This window comes from Mastigoproctus giganteus, chromosome 4 (genome assembly GCF_048544385.1).
Source record: "Mastigoproctus giganteus isolate SK-2022 chromosome 4, ASM4854438v1, whole genome shotgun sequence".
NCBI classification, from domain to species: domain Eukaryota; kingdom Metazoa; phylum Arthropoda; class Arachnida; order Uropygi; family Thelyphonidae; genus Mastigoproctus; species Mastigoproctus giganteus.
This window is the reverse complement of record NC_143578.1, coordinates 37881433-37897983: the sequence shown is the minus strand read 5'-3', so window position 1 is coordinate 37897983 and position 16551 is coordinate 37881433.

Sequence of the window (16551 nt, the reverse complement as noted above, 5' to 3'; positions counted from 1 at the left end):
TATTTTCTTGGATAAATCTGGAAAAGGTATGCATCTCCAAAAGACTATTCCATGTGCCCAAGGACTCTGTGATGATATAATTATAAAGCCTATTGGAAATGAACTTATTTCTCTTCCAGTACATTATGCTTACATATTTAAGAACTCCGTATGCATTAAACTTCGCATTGTATAATTCTTACAGCATCAGTAGAATTATATATCTGATGAGGCATGTAAACATATTTGTGCATAAATAGATTAAATCAATATAAAATATACTACAAGAAAACATTGTATGTATAATGTACATAATGTATATATTGAGCCCCATTTAGATAGTTATTGTTATTTTGAAACATATTTCATTAAAAAATATGATGAAGATACAAGACACGACTTCCTTTAGCATAGTGAAAATTAAGTATAATTGTCTGTTATAGCTATCTATAGTTAATTGACATGGTGTGAAGTCAACAATTTGCATTGCTTTATATTTTTATTTTTTCATAATGCTTTTACCTTGTACTAAGTAATTCCGTTTACTAGAACATGTTTATGCATATAGTCTTAAAAAAAATATCCAGAAATTTTAGTCCCCTTTTGGATGTGTACAAATGGCACGTTGAGGTTATGCTTTCTGCACCAGTGAAGATAATTAACACAGAAATGATAATGCACAATTAAAGACTCACTTGCTGTGATTAGTACTTTATAATCATTATCGTGCAGTTTTATTTGAAATCATTCTGTTTTTTAATTTATTCTTTAAAAATTCATTAATTGCTTTTTACTGCAATGAACTTATTGTGAGTAAAAAGCAGTGAGTAAATTAAATTGAATGTGATTTCATCTAGATACCCTGTCTGTGTTATGTGTGCTGTTTTCACTAAAGGTGGCTTAGTTTCTTGGATCACCACACCATTTCATAGTGCTTGGAAAATAAATGGAAATAAAAATATTGTTAAATTTACAGCATTTTTTCTCTGATGTATAAATTAAGTGATAGAATATATGGAGTTAATACTTGGAATTGATATACTTATGAATGAATATTTATTAGCTATTATAAAAATAACTGTTAAATTATGAATATTTTGTAATATAACAGAACTGCCAGAAAGATAAATTTTAAACCTACTTAATTATTTCATACTTCTGTGTAGAAATGTTTTATAAGAATATAAAACATATTTTTGTGTGTTAGAAACCTAGAAATGAAAGCAATTTTCAGAACTAAAGATTTAATAAAATTTTGTGACAGTGGAATAATGCTTTAATAAAAACTTTGTAAAACATACAAGATTTTATTATTATAGTATTAAATGCTTAGGGAGAATTTCCAAATTTCTGCAAGTGTATGTTGCAAATATTTGCATTTCTCTAATGACAACAGGATTTGCTAATGGAATGTATGCAATACATTTTCCATCTCTTAAGTGGGTTAATAAGAATAAAACCCATTTATAACATTTGTTTAAGACTAAATTTCCATAATCAATAATCAAAAAAAGAAATTAACTTGCCAAAAAAAAAAAAAATATATATATATATATATTTCATGCTGTTTGTCAAAAAAATTGAATACATCTGAATGGATCTATTTATACAACCACTGCTGTAAGGTATATATGCAGGAATGCTGCATGTTTGTGAGGCACCATTGTGCAATGTTTTATTGACACCCTCTCCAAAAAAATAAATAATAATAAATAATGTTAAACAGTGATTTTAATAATGATCGATGAACACATAAAAAAATACATTTTGAAATTTAAAAAAAACTGATCTAATATTTTTCAAAAAAAAAAAAAGTTATCAGAACATTTATATTTTGTTTCTTATAATTTATGTCTGAAAACAAATTTTAACTTTAGATGATAACTTTAGATGAGCGCAGTACCATGCATGTATTGGGCTGGTAACTTTTTTAGTAATGTTAAAGTACAAACAAAAATGAGAATAAACATTGTCACTTTTAATTATTTATTATAATTTTTAATTTATTTTAATTTAATTTTTAATAGTGCCTCCCTTGATTAGTTGCCTTTGTGTAGTGCACAGCCTGCACACCCATACATGGCAGCTCTTTATATGTGCATATTTTGATTTCAGTCATATGTATGTACTGTATTTTCTATAATTTTCAAATATGATTTTAATTGGCACAATATTGCAATATAATATTAATTTTGATTTAACAGTAAAGTGTCTGGCTGTTGGGCCACTTGGTCTGTATAATTTTGCTATGGTGATTATGGAGGAGAGTTAGAGAGAGGTGTAGGGGAAGGTGGATTATACAGGGTGGTTATAAAATAAGTTTCCCTATTCAGGAAACCCTAAAACAGTGTCAAAACAGTTAGAGATAACGCTGTGAAAATTAGTGGGTGTTCTTTAGGGTGTGGGGAAGCGATTTGTAGAAGAAAAAAAATTAGTTCAAATTTCTGCCACCAGGAGAGAAATTGGCACAGTAAACATGAGATGGAATACTTAACTTAGGATTAGATTTTAATATCGGAACATAGAAATCTACAGATATCTTTCTGTGTGCTTTCCTTCACTTGAGATGCAGTTTTGCACAGCATCTCATTGAGGATGTTGGTTACATGCTGTTTAATGCTTGCTTTCAAATCGACAAGTGTCTGTATGCCACCATGGTAAACTCTGTCTTTCAGGTATCCCCAAAACCAGAAATCACAGGGATTGAGATCTGCTGATTGGGCTGGCCAGAACTGTGGAGTTTCTAGAAATAATGAGATCATTTCCGAATGTTGAATGGAGCAGTTCCTTCACTTGTTGATCAATGTGGGGAGGGGCACAGTCTTGTATGAACACCACAGTCTCCAAGAATTGCCTTTTTGCAAAGTGGGAATAATGTGATCTCTTAGAAGAGCGCAGTACCATGCACTAGTTACCGTACACCTTATGGGGCCACGAGGTGTAGAATCTTCAAAGAAAAATGGTCCGATTATAAACTCTGCTGTGAATCCACACCATACTGTAACGTATGGACGTAGTGGTCTTTCATGCACAGCAGATGGACAAGAAGATCCCCATATTCAGCAGTTTTGTGCATTTACAGCCCCATTAAGAGTGAAATGTGCTTCATCAGACCACAAGATCATTCGAGCCCATGTATTGTCGAGTTCCATATGAGCCAGAAATCTATTCATTGTTGCTGATCACAAGACTTTAGTTCTTGCATTACACGAATCTTGTACAGGAAGCAGCATAAAATTTTTCAAAGCACTTTACGTACAGTAGATAGACCAAGGAAGGTTCAAGTCTCTTGACAACCTCTGGCACTACTGACTGATAGTGTTTCACATTCTGAACATTCCAACCTCCACTACCTCCATTCTGTCCCCTGCCTGGAATTACACCTAACTCCCCGATCGCTTCAAATTTCTTTATTAGTTTTCAAAACCCCCACTGATGTCAAAGGTCCTTTACGCAAACCTTTTAAGTTTCAGATTTTTCATGTAGTGCTGCATTAGCGTTACTATTATTCTGGTAGAACAGTTTTACTAAAAGAGCACATTCCTTTTTTTGTAAGAGCCATAATGGTTATTGTCAGTGGCTTTGGCTTTTCTCTAATAGGATGTCATTTGCATAAGCAGCGTGTCTTGAAGTAAATGACAAATTTTACATATGTGAAGTGCTGTTTTCCCTGGTGGCTGAAATTTGAACTAATTTTTTTTCTTCTACAAACTGCTTCCCCATACCCTAAATGACATACACACCGAGTTTCACAGCACTAACTGTAACCGTTTTGACCCTAGGGTCTCCTGAATAGAGAACTTTTTTTACACCCGGTACTTCCTATGAAATATAAATAAGCTCAGGTGGGAGTCTGGTGATAATGTAAAATTGATAGTTGGGGTATGCTATAGGCCTTATGATTGTGGGGAATATGATAAAAATTTGTTTAGGCAACTTGAATGGGCAAGCATTACACCTAGCATGATCAGTTTTTGAACCTAATTGCTATTACTTATTTCAACATATCAGAGGAAGTACAAGTGGCTCAAATATCCTCGACTTAGTCCTCAGCAAGGAACCAAGTATTATCAAAAATTTGACACTACAAGAACCACTAGCAGGTAGCAACCACAAATTTATTAAATTGGATAATTGGTAAAATCATTATAAATAATAATAAGTACAGCTGAACCCCTGTTTAACAAACAGAGTATGATGGGCAGCCTTGCTCACCTCCCAGTGGTGGTGGTGACGGCAGGCAATGTGGGGTTCTACTAGGGGCTCTGCGGGAAAGCAGCCAAAGGCAAAGCAACAGAACATAGCACTACTCTGACACAAACCAGACATTAAACTTTTCTGGCTTTTACAGAGATTCTGTACTGCTTCACAAAGTACTACGGCACAGATGTGGAGAACCACAGGTGGCACTTTCGACAAAACCCTATGCTCTTTGTTTAATGAACTTCTTTATAGCAAATATTTTTGAGTTTCCCTTGGTAATTACATTTAAAATAGTTTCCATAGGATGATGAAAATTTTCCATATAACTAATGAATTATGAGAGACAACTGGGTACGTATTCGCATCTCTGGCCGTCAAGCAATTTAGGCAAGAGTGCTGTTGCTAAGAGTGAATTAAGAGCTAAAGAGATTACCATATGCAACTTAGTGGTACCTGTAAAACCTATCCAACTACCTGTCCCAGGTAGTTGGATAGGTTTTACAGGTACCACTGAGAAGTCGAGCTCGTCAACTAGTTTCTATGTATCCATAGCCAGTGGGCAGATCAAGGCATATTCCACATTCAGACAATAGGCCTGGTCAACCTTCTACTGAAAATACCCTGTTAGAGATTCTCTCTCTGAGCAGCAGTGTTCTTTTGCCACTGCTGTTGATATAATTGCTGTTAGCAGTTCTAGAACTATTCTGGCTGGATAGTATGGAGAGCATCTTGAGTTTCAATGTTATTATTTTTATTATTATTAGCCATATGGTGCAAGGAAGCCTGAGACTTAAGGACCAACACTATTTCTAAAGGTTAAAACCACAAAATCTTTACTTAAGGTACTCTTTACAGATGAGATTCGATTCAGTCTCAGCAGCGATTCTGGACAATAGCTAATCTGGTGAGAGGTTGGCACACGGTATCACCCCACAAACATCACTGAAAGGGATCGATATGGTGGTTGAGGTGTTCTCTTCTGGGGAGGCGTTATCTTGGATGGACGTACACAACTCCAGATACTGGAAGGCCGTACTGTAACTGGTGCACCCTACTGTACTGAGGTAATCCTTCTCCATGTGCATCTGTTCCGAGGTGCCATTGCCCTGAGTTCGTGTTTATGGATGATAATGCCACACCCCATTGCACTGCAGCTGTGATATGCTTTTGGAAAGTGAGGACGTTTGTATGGATTGGCCTGTCTGTTCCACCGAGCTAAATCCCATCGAACACATATGGGATGCTCTGGGGAGACACCTAGCAGCATGTCCACACCTACCAGAAAATGTTCACCAGCTGAAGATGGTGCTGACAGAGGAATGGACAATGTTACTGCAAGAACTTATCAACAACATTGTTCTACTGAAAATACCCTGGCGGTGCAAAGCCTACACCAACATCAGGGCTGGCCGTATCTCCTACCGAGGACCACCTCTTCCCTTTGTTCCACCTTTGGCAGTGATGCATCTGTATCATGGCAGCCAGTGCTATGTTGCCATTTTTGAATAAAGTCCCTCTGTACTGTTTTGTTTCCGTTGTTGTTTCCTTCATCATTTCTGTACCTCACAAGATTCCTTTGGTATGCTTTTCCCATATCCAGGCCACTCCTATGAGAATCTACAGGTGAAAACCTGATTGGTCCTTAAATTTTGCACACCAATGTATGTATGTATTTCTTATGTGCATCTCTTATGTCTGTATGGATGTGGAGACGAATATGTATTATAAATCCTTGGCACCATGCTGTGATGAAGAGTGGTTTTTCTTTATCCCAAGTGGCCATGTATTGTTTTGCAGAAGTGAATCATCCATCTACTTTGCCATAAATTTCTATTTCTGTTACAGTAGTTGAATATCCGAGTGACTCTGACATTTTGGAAAAAAAATTCAAATTTAACAACTAGTGACAAAATATAATTGCATCATCATTTGTTTCATCCTCATTATGTTCATTTTCGTTGTCATTTTCAGGTTTTGAGTGGCTTATTGTAAGCCAGTTTTGTAAACTAGTGGAATGTATGTTTGTTTTTTTTTAAATTTCTTCTTTATGCCTCTTTCTACACGGTACTGATGTCTGCTTTTTTCTTTGGTGGCATATCTAAATTTAATTGGGCTTTTGTTGTTTTATTTAAATTATAAATCACAATATTCACGATTATCTGTTTATATAGCAAGCAAAAACATTATACACACATTATAACCTCTGACTTATTCAGTATTGTAGAATGTACACAATGCGTGAATTGCGAACTGTTATGCATTGAAGCATGCACTGATGAAGTGGTCGCTTGATTGGTCCTTTCAAAGTCAGGTTCTGGATGGCAAATAGATCTAAGCTGCTATGCAGTATGTACTCAGATTTAGGATGCATGCAGGTTTGAATCAGCTGAAAACGCCATTTTTCTCAAAATTAATTTTCACCCCGCCCTCTGCTCTCATCCTAATGCAACATCAAGGGGCGCCATTTCGATAGCTAGTCTTGTGTGTCAAAATACCTTGACACAGAACTGATATGGCCTGTTAGTGCGCCCTTGGCACCTGCCCCAATGCCACTGGATGCAAGAAAGCAAGCGTATGTAGCATCAGCCAAAAAAAAAAGGGAAAAAAAGCAATTTCAAAAGTTTGTCCAGTTCCTCCTTGAATTTATTTAAGCTATAACCTTCCAAAACAACAGATGAAAGTTTGTTCCAGCAATTAACCATCTGTTGGCTAAAGGCAAATTTCCACACATCTATTCTACAACTGTCTTTCCTCGATTTGAATTTATGCCCCCTCAGGTTCATAATCTGAGCAAGCGGAAGAATCCCATCAAAATTCAGTGTGCTCAACCCATTCAAGGCCTTATACACTTCAATCAGATCACCTCGCAGGTACCTAGTCTCCAGCCGATGCAAATTGTAGAACTTAAGCCTTTCTTGGTAAGAGGACCCCTTCGTTTCCCCTCACCAATCTTGTTGCCCTTCTCTGTACACGCTCAAGCAAATGTACATCCTTCCTAAATTGATATATAATGTGGAACTTATTGAGCCTCATAGCTCTGTCTTTTACTAATTACATGAAATCATATATACAGCAGCCATTTATGATTGTGAGGGCTTAATAAAGATTGTGATTTCTGATTGTGAGGGCTTAATAAAGACCGCTCAAATATAATGTAAAAAAATCTGCATTGAGAATTTAAAACCAGCGTAATGAAATAATGAAATTTAAGTTTTTAACCATAATTTCAGCAAGAATATCTGATGAGTGTGAGAAGTTGAGCTAACTTAAATGTGAGGTATCTTTCCCATGAAAGTATGCATCATGTTTTGCTCCCAAATAATTTAAATGCTTATAATGCAGCCATATGTGAATATTTCTCATTAATTAATTTTCTTACTGGTCAACAATAATGTGTAGATTCTATAGTAAAATATCATTTTCACATTGCAACTATTTTTTTAAACATAATTTTGTAACCAATGTGCTTTTTTTTTGCCGATTTTTTATGCCATAACTTTAAAAGCCCATTAAAGGGTGTTACCAGTAGATATTTCCTGAATCTTTTTCCAAATCCATAATAGTTTAGCCATCACAAAATGGATTATTATGTTTATACCTATAACAGTAATTTAAAAAACCTCATTTCTCATAAGCTATAGCAGCTCTATATGAATGTTTTTCAATATTTTTTTCTGAACTGAATAACAGTACCATGATATTAGAAATATAAAATATGTTCATAACTGCAGTAATTTAATTTTCTTAACTATCCCATTCCTTTTATGAAAAATCTCTGTCACTCTCACATGAAATGTCCTCCACAGACAGGGCTCTGAAATAAATAAATGAAAAACTAGTTTTCAATGTTTACTTTGTACCATTTGCTCTCCCAATGAACACAGTAACATACATATCAAATCAGAGGCATACCATCAAGTTTCCATAATCATTGTCTCACAAGCATCACATGATATCAACAAGTGCAGTGGTAGCTACCACAGGGTTGTTAGCATTGGTAGTAGTATATGATGCAAGAAAGCAAGCTTATACAGCATCAGCCAAAAAAAAAACGACACTTCCCATTTCACCTATTCATTCCCTTCAATAGTTTGTCTATTTCTTCCTTTAATTTATAAAATTAACTTCTGCAACAACAGATGGAAGTTTGTTCCAGCTTCAGTAATTTGTTCAGGTGTTGTAGACATTTGTCATAATAACTGAGCAGCACCTTTGGCACAAGCAGATCAACAAAATATAGATATTAAGTGGTCATGGTGTTCAGCTTAGCAGCTATCAGTGGGGAGTCATCACAGGATGCCATATTAGCAAGCTACAGTGGCGGACAAAAAAACTATCACCTTAAAATAAGTATTTGTAGTGAAACGTATAAGATATTGTTTGATTACAGTCATTTTGATTGTTGCAAAGCAAAGGTATTGCATCAGATAGTAATTGCAAGGTATTGCATCAGCCATTTCTCTAAATATGCTGTTGGAAGAGTATACATGCTGATTAGTATCCTCTTTTGCAGAGGCGTAAGCATGGCTCTATGTTCAGTTGACACCAAGAAAAAAAAGTGTAGCTGTTGCTCTGTCCCAGAAAGGGCTTTCTATGTATGCTATCGCTGATAAAATAGGCTGTCAACAGTGTCTCGGGTGCTGAAATTAAAGCGTGAAACCAGTGATGTGAAGACAAGACCTGGATCAGGCCGTAAGAGACTAACTAAGCCTTCCCAAGGTTGATATTTGAAATGGCTATGCCTTCGTAATCGCCATGCTAGTGCTCTTAATCTTTGATGGCCTCTGATGTTGAAACAAGTGCACAAACTATCCAAAGACGGCTTTCAGAATGTGGTCTGCATGCCTATCGGCCCAAGAAGAAGCCTTTGTTGACCCAACAAATGAGGAAGAAGCAACTTGCTTGGTCTAAAATGTATGTTTTATGGACAAAAGAGCAATGGGACATCATCATCTTCTCTGACGAATTGAAATTCAACGTGCATGGCTCGGATGGTAATTGATATGTCAGAAGACAAAAATCGGAAGCATACTATCTTGACTGCATAATACTGACTGTAAAGTTCCCCGCCGATCAGATGGTCTGGAGACGCATAACAAGCAAAAGGGTTGGGTGAATTAAGTTTATTAACAGAAAGGTGAATGCAGAAACCTACACTGTTATCTTGGAGGAGTGCCTGAAACCCATTATTAGGGATCACCACACACAGACATCCAAAACAGCATTTTTCAACAGGACTCAGCATCTTGCCACACAGCAAAATTGGTAAGTTTTATGCTATTTAGATTGTCTTCTTGTTTCACAAGGCTTAAAACATACTTACACCAATGTTTTCCCTCGTTTTTCTCCCTTAAGGTGCAGTCATACCTCAGAAATGCTGGCATTACAGTGTCGGACTGGCCCAGCAACAGTCCACATTTGAAACCTATTGAAAATTGCTGGTACATAATGTCTAGAAAATTACTCAGAAGGAGCCAACAAGTAAGATTCAGCTGCAGGAGAGCATTGTAAAGGTGTGGTACCACGAAATTGGGCAACCGTATATCCAGAAGTTGATTAACTCTATGCCAGATTGTTGTAAGGCTGTAATTGCTGCTCGAGGAGGAAAAACAAAATATTGAGGACTTATTTTGCTGATTTACAGTACATAATACCATTATGTTAACTTGTCATTTCAGTTTGTACACATAAATGCAATAAAATGTATGTTTGGTTGTCATGATTGCCATTTGCACAATTTCTCATATTTCCATTAGTTACGCATTTTACCCTTTGGGAAGATATTTATGGCAAATAGATAATCAGGTGGAGTCTTTTTATTGGATTTCATTCACAGACATATATATATCCCATCTAGTGATGCAGTTCACAAGTGATGCAGTTTTTTTGTCTGCCACTGTATGTGCTACTACAGTCTAGAAATGTTCAAGTGGAGCACAGAAATTGATGGAGAGTGGAGGGTGTCAGAGGAGTGGTATGTAGATCTTATCATTCCTCATCAAATAATGTCAACCAGGAGTTCAGGAATGCCACAGGAGATATTAATGCAAGGATGATATCCAAGGAAGTGAAGCCAGTCGACATCACTGGACAGTGCAGTGTCGAGTCAGTTTGGTGTGACATAAGCATTGGGAGATCAAAATTGAGAGGAGTGTGCTATAGGCCTAATGACTCTGATGAGTATAATAAGAAACTGCACAGGGAAATAGAGTAGGCCAGTAAATCAGAGAGTTTTATAATGGGGGATTTTAATTTCCCAGATATTGACTGGAATTTGGGGGCTGGTCACTCACACACTAGCAAGGCTTTTGTGGATTTATTGGATGATTGTTTTCTACATCAGCATGTTCAGGAGGCAACTTGAGGGAGTAATACTCTTGATTTGATTATCAGTAGTGATTCTTCATGCATTAAGAATCTGCAGGTAAATGAACCACTAGGTGGCAGTGATCACAGTGTGCTGAAGTGGGATTTACTCAAAGAGGTAACTACCATTGGGGGTAAAGGGAAGGGTTATTGCTTTCGTAAAGGTGACTACGATGGACTGAGACAGTATTTCAATTCTATACAGTGGGACCAACTGATGATGTTACCAACAGCAAATTCAAAATGGGAAGCATTCAAAGAACTTATCTTGGAAGCTACTAGGCTTTACATACCAACAAAGAAATATTGTTCAAGGTTTAGGCCTAAATGAATGTCAGATGAACTAATGAGACATATGGCAGAGAAGAAAAATGCATGGGATACAAACAAATTAACACATGACACAGAAGCCTATGATAGATACAAGTTGATCTGTAACCAAGTTACAAAGGAGGTTAGGCAGGCGAAGGCAGATTACGAGAAATCTTTGGCAAGGGATGCAAAGAAAAACAGCAAAGAGTTCTTTACTTATGTAAACTCTAGAAGGAAGGGGATGAATCAGATTGGTCCACTTGATATCGATGGTTCAACTGTTGATGATCCTGCTCAGGTAGCTAACAAACTAAATAAATATTTGCATCAACATTCACAGATGAGGAGTTATTCAGCGAGGGGAATGCCAGAGGTGTATTCAACTCTGGCAGTAAGCTAGAGAATTTTGTAATAACTGAGAGTAAAGTGAAGGAGAAATTGTCAAGGAGAGCTTCCTTGAACTCAGGGGAAGTACCTATGGACTGGAGATGTGCAAATGTGACCCCAATTCACAAAGGAGGATCAAAGGGCAACACAAGTAATTATAGACCTGTTAGTTTAACTTCTGTTCCCGGAAAATTAATGGAGGCACTAGTTAAAGAATCACTGCAGGATCATCTAGACAAGACTTCAGTTATAGCTCAGACACAGCATGGTTTTGTTAAGGGGAAGTCTTGCCTGACCAATTTGATTGGATACTATGATGCAGTCACAAAAGAACTGGATGCAGGGAATAACTTTGATATTATATACTTGGATCTTAGAAAGGCTTTTGATACTGTTGCACATGGAAGACTGCTGCACAAATTGAAGCAGTGTGGCATTGGAGGCAAATTGCTGCTATGGATAAAGGGGTGGTTGAGGGGGAGAAGACAGAGAGTGGTAATCAATGGACACTGCTCATCGTGGACTAATGTTATTAGTGAAGTCCCTCAGGGTTCAGTATTGGGTCCATTATTGTTTTCTGTATTTATAAATGATATTGATGATGGTATATCAAGCTTAATGTCCAAGTTTGCAGACGATACGAAGGTTGGCAGGGTTGTCAAGGACACTACTGACACTATGCTACTGCAACAGGATCTGGAAAGGTTGAGCAGATGGGCTGAGAGGTGGCAAATGAAGTTTAACATTGACAAATGTAAAGTACTACATATGGGAAACAGCAACCCCAGAGCAACGTATCAACTCTGTGGTACTACACTGACAGTGGTAGAGAATGAAAGGGACCTGGGGGTGGTTGTGCAGGCAGATATGAAGTTCTCTGAGCAGTGCAGACGGGCTGCAAGAGTAGCTCATGGTGTTTTGTCAATGATATATAGGAATTTTTCTAGCAGGGATAAGGAGGTGATTATTCCCTTGTATAAGGCAATGGTCAGGCCACACCTAGAGTACTGTATACAGGTCTGGAGGCCTCATTTCAAGAAGGATGTAGAGCTGCTGGAATGAGTACAGAGAAGGGCAACAAGATTAGTGAATGGAACAAAGGGGTGCTCTTACGAAGAAAGGCTTAAGTTTTGCAAATTAGTGTCTGGAGACTAGGCACCAGCGAGGTAATCTGATAGAGGTGTATAAAGCCTTGAATGGTTTGAGCATGCTCAATGCTGATGGGATCCTTCCTCTTGCTCAGAATAATCACCTGAGAGGGCATAAATTCAAATTGAGGAAAGACAGATGTAGGATAGACGTGAGGAAATTTGCCTTTAGCCAGCAGGTGGTTGGTTGGTGGAACAGACTTCCATCCCTTGTCGTGGAAGTTGATAGCCTAAATAAGTTTAAGGCTCAGCTGGACAGGTATTTCGAACGAACAGAGGGGTGAAGTGGAAGTGGTTATTTTTTATTTTTTTATTTTTTTTTTTTTTTTGGCTGATGCTGCATAAGCTTGCTTTCTTGCATCAAATGCCTCTACTAATGCTAACGTAGTGCACTACATAACAGATTTTACAGAATAGCCACAGTATACAAACCAAGTATTGCAGTGCACAACCCATTGTAATTAGCTCTGGAACATTGGACATCTGTGTTATGGAGCTATTAATCAAGGTATGTGGTTTTCCAATCTGACGGCTGTGTTTGGAACTGGAAGATACCAGAATATTATTTATCATTGTGTGTTGTTCCAACTGAAGTTTGGTGGAGGTGATATCACTGTCTTTCTTTTATTTTATTTTTTCTTTATGAAATCCCCAAGCACATAAGGTATTAGAACTTATAGTACTGTACTTAGTATGGTTGAATTAAAGGTTGAGAAGATGAAAGAAGATACTTGTTAACATTAGACTTGAATTTCTGTAGATTGTAATTTTCAGGAGATATGTATGAAGGCAGGTTGTTCCAAAAAACAGAAGTTGAAGGAATAAATGTGGAAGAAGAAAAGTTGGTTCTGTATATTTAAAGTTGCACAGTAAAAGGATGCTGACTGGTTGCAGCATGTGTTTGTACTGGTTTGGAAGAGAGGGAGGGTAATTATAGAAGCCAATTCAGAAGAACAGTGCCCATGGAAGTATCTAAAGAAAAGGCATGCAACAGAAATGTCTATGAGACAGAGAGTGAAAAGACTGTAAGAGATGGGCATTAATTAATCTAACTCCCTTCTTTTGAGGTTAATGGGGCACCACTCCTGATGTGGGAACAATATTCCAGGAAAAGACATATTTGAGATTTGTACAGATTGAGTGGCTATTTAGAAGAAAAGTAACACAAACTGAAAGAGAAAACTCAGTTTTTAGTTGCACAGGAAGCAATATTTGTGATATGCTTATGCCAAGACAGATTAGAAGTCATGGAAATCTCTAATAGAAATATGTGAAATTGTCTAGAAATTTGAGTGTCATTGAAGATTAGCATAACAGCAGAAGGATCCATTTTGTGAGGTATAAGACAGGAATGAATTTATAAATATTGAAATTATCTAAATTATCTTTACCCTACTGGTGAATTACCTGGAGATCAGCATTTAAAGAATTGGTTGTGGATATTCAAGAAGTTGAAGCTCTTTGTGCAGGGCAAGGTTACTCGAACTAGGTGGAATGCAATGTTCTATCATCAGCAAAACCATGCAGAGGATTTCCAGTCAATGGAAGGTCATTCATATATAAGAAGAAAAGAGTAGGAGAAAAAAAACAACCTTGGAGAACACCATCATTAGTGAAGTTAAAAGACAGCCATCTACCATCAACTGCAGTGAGTAATCAGAGAGAAAACGGTATACTCAATTACAGAAAAGAGTTAGCAATCCATACGATGGAAGCTTATTTAATAGAAGACCTTTATGCCAAAAATGATCAAAAGCCTTTGAAATGTCAAGAGCAACTGCCTGAGTTCCACCAAACTTTTCAATTGAATTTGTCCATAGACTGGTAACATAAGCCAGTATATATCACCTGTGGATCAGCTCTGACAGAATCCATATTGGTGATCATTGATCAGATGGAAGGTTTCAAAATAGCTTAAGTATTGGTGGTTAATGGATTCCTTCATTACTTTTAAAAGAGTAGAAATAAGTTCAATGGGACGATAATTGGTTTCCTCTTTAGAAACTAGAAAAAAGGCAAGACAAACAGGAGTAACCTCAGAAGCATAGGCTTTGGGAATGAATGCAGAAATACCCTCAGCACCACGAGCTTTCTTGGCATCAAGATTGTTCAAAATTCTTCTGACTTCCTTTTGACAGAGACCACAGGAGACATTCAGTAGAGTGTACTGGGAATGGTAGGAGGTGGTATACCAAGATCATCAATACAAGGATTAGAAAAAAATAGGATGCAAACAGATACAGCTTTATCTTTAGCTGAGGTGGAAATATAACCATGTTTTAATAGATGTGGGAGTGCAGATGGCCAAAAGTTGCAGCCAATAGCTTTGGCAAGAGACCAGAATGCTTGACTATGTTTTGGACAAGAGGCAAGTTTTCTACTCAGCCTGTTCAAAATTTAGTTTTGACTGCTTAATAACTGCTTTACAATTGTTGCAAGCTTTAGTGTAGGCAGAAAATAAACCCGAGGATTTGGATGCAAGCCAATTGCAATACGCAGCATATCTTGAATAGCCTTAGCACATTTATTGGAAAACCAAGGTTTAGATAAAGGAAGATATTTCAGGCAGTGTGGAATAAAGCATTTCATCCTTACAAGAATAATTTCACTGACACAATCTGAGAAAACATTGACATCAGAAGATTTAGAACAGAATCCAACCAAGGAAAAGAAGAATAGAGATCTTGCAGGTTAATGTAAGATTTCATCCCTTTTTTACATTTCTTGTAATGCCAAATGACATAAGGCTGAGAACGGCCACGAGAGAGAGAGAGACTACAATGCATTGTGATCTGAGGTGCCCAGAGGACCACTCACCTTAACTGAGTACTCGGAAGGGTTGTTTTAAGAAAAATGTCAAGGGTGTTGACTGTGTGGTTAGGATTGTCTGGTATTCCGGTAGGTAAATGAACAATCTGTGCAAAGTCATTAGTAATTGCAAAAGCCTCAGCATCTCTGCCAGCTGGGTCTGAGTGACTAGAAAACAAAAGCCACCTGAAGTTTTGATTAAAATCACTAAGGAAAATTACATCACTGTTAGGAAAATTGGACTGGAAAAGTCAAGTTTCAAAGAAAGGAAGCCAAAGAGCTCCACATAGAGTTGGGGGAACAATAGAGGCAACAGATGAATTTGACAGAATGGGGTAGAGATTTTAAGCCAGAGAAGATCAAAAAGAGGAGAATCCAAATTACTGAGTCTCAGACAGGGAATATCAGAGCGGACATATGCACAAGTACCACCTTCAAAGCAAAAGGAATCATTCAGCAAATAATTAGGACAACTGAGATGAGCAATGATTGAATCTACCAATGAATAGGATTCTGTCAGAAAAAGTAAGTCGTGCTTAGCAGACTATAAGTGGAAATGGACATCACTGAAATTGAAACTGAGACCATGTATATTTGTGAAACAAATGAGGTGGTGTTTGGGCCATTTATATCTTTTCACAGATAAGTTTGTTCTATTAGCTTGATTGTTCATGATGTATTCAGTAATAAGAAAAGGTGGAGAGGACATGTATAAAGTAATGAAATTTTTGGATGTGGCTTACACAAAGCAAGAATATATCCAGCTACTTGACATAATGCCTTAACCCTCACATACACACTAGTCAAACTCCCTCCATTCACTATATAGCACAGTAGAGGTAGCAAAAATATACACTAGCTGATCCAAATGTCTTGTACGAAGTTATCAATAGGTTTGTTCCAGTGAACTATCTAGCAGCCAGACTGCGAACACTGTCTGTGGGGTTTTCCCTTGTTATTTAGGCTGGGGCCAGTTGTCATTACTTCCAAAACAATGAATATCATGATCCATTAACATCCAGGACAACTCTACTCTTCCTGTACAGAGTCAGCAGCATAGGAAAAGACCTTTTCTGTTTCATGACTATCACTGTACAAGGCTGTTTCTTTCTCTTGGTTTGGATTTCATTCAGGATGGACTGAAGTGCACTTATCTGTGAAAGACTGTTCGAGTTCATCATCACATGCATCAGTAATGTCACATATATCTTGATTATTAAAAATATTTTATTTATGAGCATTCCACTTTGTAACATTTTCCATTTTGATCCCTAGCTTGACTAGCTAGTTCTCATTCCTGGAACAGTGAATGTCATGTGGTACATTAACATTTTGGAGAATTCTGCAC